Consider the following 3483-nt stretch of genomic DNA (forward strand, 5'->3'; position numbering starts at 1 on the left):
GCTTCAATTTCAACATTACGTTTAATTTCAAATAAACGTATTTCATTAGTTGTCCTAATAATTACAGTAATTTTTGTATTTATTGCATTTATTTACATGGATTATTATACAAAATTTCAAGGTCATCAGTGTATCCCAGCCAGTCGCAAGCGTGCGACGAGTTCTCGTGGGTGGAAGTGTGCATGTTGTTTGCACATTAGAAGACTGTGTGGGTGTGTGAGTACACGCGCATGAGAGGGGAAGGTTAGATTAGACCTCGCATTCAGGTCCTTACAGGATCTTTCATTGGTTCTTAGACCCCCGCCCTTCTAGCATTCAGTCGTCACGTTAATGCATTTGCTTTTAAAATGTTGTACTGAATTAACTTTCAGTGGTTCGACTGCCCATTTGTGTCGAGATTCCGTCTATGCCCCTCCTTCCATTACACCTAACTAGGAACGATGTTTATTGTTCCGATAGTCAATTTTCCTAAGAACCTTTTACGTCGCTGTCATATCCCCTCTAGTCCAGCTCTCTTCCAGTGTGTGATGAGATCCAGTTCCATCAGGTTTAAGCTTGTGGCTCGTGCCCCTCAGATCAGAAAAGGAGAATTTTGCTCTCCATGAAAATAAACCATAAGAGGAGAAAAGCTTTCATGGTTTATTTCTACATTGGTCTTGTGATTTTTTCCAAATGACGGTTCCTTGCTGGGGCTGCATGCTCAAGATTGAGTCTCACGTAGGTAGGCTCCTTTCTCCAAATTTCTGAAGACTATCTGGATGTTGGTCGGATACAAACGGCCAACAAAGAGTTGGCCGTTTTTAAACATACGTCACAGCATCTAACATTTTCTTTAGAAATTTTAGTTTTTAACTTTTAGTTTAGTCTAACTTGGTGAACAAATCCACAAGGGCCGTGACGAGGATTCAAACCTACGTCCGAGATCATCCCAGACGCTGCCTTAATCGACTGAGCTACGACATGGTCAAAAAGAGTTGAAACCAGAAGTTCTACTGAACTTGCTTGGATCCTGCAGCCTCTCCGAGAAACAAACTCGTTCATTGATGCATCACGCTATTGTGATTTCTGTCTTTAACTTGGTGTACGTGGCCGTGTCTGTACAGCGAGCGTGTTATACCGTGGCTGTAAGAGAAAGACAACCTCGTATCATCCTCAACATTTTGCATTTTCAAAACATTGCTTAATTAGAATTCTCGCCACATGCTAATTCTCAAATGATTCAGATATAACTCAGAATTTAGGTTCCGCGACCCTCTATAGAATTTCGCGACCCCCTTAGAGTGACGATCCATCGGTCTGGGGGGAGGGGAGGGCTGGTGTTCTACTGGGTATCAAAATTCCTGTTTAGAGTCTTGTCATTAATTTTGTATAATTTGCAAACATTGATAAGAGCCAATGTGTTTGTGGGATGGGTGGTGTGTGGTGGGGGTGGTGGTGGGGTGGTGGTGGGGTGGTGGTGTGGTGGGGGGGGGCAGGTTAGTTTCCGGTCGCTCTCATATCCTCACCTTTTTGTGCCCACAGGATCGAGTATTAGCTCTTGGACCCCGCCTTTCTAGCCGCTTATTGTTTAAAGCAGCAACTCTTGTCCAATTTCCCAATCATATCTTCTTTTAAAATGAAAGATAAGAGTTTGCTTCCACAATCTGCTGCTTTAATTCGTTACATTTTCCCCACTATTATTTATATATATATATATATATATATATATATATATATATATATATATATATATATATATATATATATATATATATATATATATATTATATATATATAAACGTCGTCAGGTGCAGTTCTTTCAGTCCCCCTTCGTACCCTATCCCTCTTAGTTCTGGGTCGAGCCTCGTCTATAACGTGGGTGCGTGTGCGTAGGTACTAACCTATTTGTGCTCACCTAGTTGTGCTTGCGAGAGTTGAGCTCTGGCTCTTTGGTCTCGCCTCTCAACCGTCAAGGGTATGTGTATGTGTGTGTGTGTGTGTGTGTACTCACCTAGTTGTACTCACCTAGTTGTGTTTGCGGGGGTTGAGCTCTGGCTCTTTGGTCCCGCCTCTCAACCGTCAATCAACAGGTGTACAGATTCATGAGCCTATCGGGCTCTGTCATATCTACACTTGAAACTGTGTATGGAGTCAGCCTCCACCACATCACTTCCTAATGCATTCCATTTGTCAACCACTCTGACACTAAAAAAGTTCTTTCTAATATCTCTGTGGCTCATTTGGGCACTCAGTTTCCACCTGTGTCCCCTTGTGCGTGTTCCCCTTGTGTTAAATAGACTGTCTTTATCTACCCTATCAATCCCCTTCAGAATCTTGAATGTGGTGATCATGTCCCCCCTAACTCTTCTGTCTTCCAGCGAAGTGAGGTTTAATTCCCGTAGTCTCTCCTCGTAGCTCATACCTCTCAGCTCGGGTACTAGTCTGGTGGCAAACCTTTGAACCTTTTCCAGTTTAGTCTTATCCTTGACTAGATATGGACTCCATGCTGGGGCTGCATACTCCAGGATTGGCCTGACATATGTGGTATACAAAGTTCTGAATGATTCTTTACACAAGTTTCTGAATGCCGTTCGTATGTTGGCCAGCCTGGCATATGCCGCTGATGTTATCCGCTTGATATGTGCTGCAGGAGACAGGTCTGGCGTGATATCAACCCCCAAGTCTTTTTCCTTCTCTGACTCCTGAAGAATTTCCTCTCCCAGATGATACCTTGTATCTGGCCTCCTGCTCCCTACACCTATCTTCATTACATTACATTTGGTTGGGTTTAACTCTAACAACCATTTGTTCGACCATTCCTTCAGCTTGTCTAGGTCTTCTTGAAGCCTCAAACAGTCCTCTTCTGTTTTAATCCTTCTCATAATTTTTGCATCGTCCGCAAACATTAAGAGAAATGAATCGATACCCTCCGGGAGATCATTTACATATATCAGAAACAAGATAGGACCGAGTACAGAGCCCTGTGGGACTCCACTGGTGACTTCACGCCAATCGGAGGTCTCACCCCTCACCTTAACTCTCTGCTTCCTATTGCTTAGATACTCCCCTATCCACTGGAGCACCTTACCAGCTACACCTGCCTGTCTCTCCAGCTTATGTACCAGCCTCTTATGCGGTACTGTGTCAAAGGCTTTCCGACAATCCAAGAAAATGCAGTCCGCCCAGCCCTCTCTTTCTTGCTTAATCTGTGTCACCTGATCGTAGAATTCTATCAAGCCTGTAAGGCAAGATTTACCCTCCCTGAATCCATGTTGGCGATTTGTCACGAAGTCCCTTCTCTCTAGATGTGTTACCAGGTTTTTTCTCACGATCTTCTCCATCACCTTGCATGGTATACAAGTCAAAGACACTGGCCTGTAGTTCAGTGCCTCTTGTCTGTCGCCCTTTTTGTATATTGGGACCACATTCGCCATCTTCCATATTTCTGGTAGGTCTCCCGTCTCTAGTGACTTACTATACACTATGGAGAGTGGCAGGCAAAGT

Source organism: Procambarus clarkii, chromosome 63 (genome assembly GCF_040958095.1).
Source record: "Procambarus clarkii isolate CNS0578487 chromosome 63, FALCON_Pclarkii_2.0, whole genome shotgun sequence".
Classification (NCBI taxonomy): domain Eukaryota; kingdom Metazoa; phylum Arthropoda; class Malacostraca; order Decapoda; family Cambaridae; genus Procambarus; species Procambarus clarkii.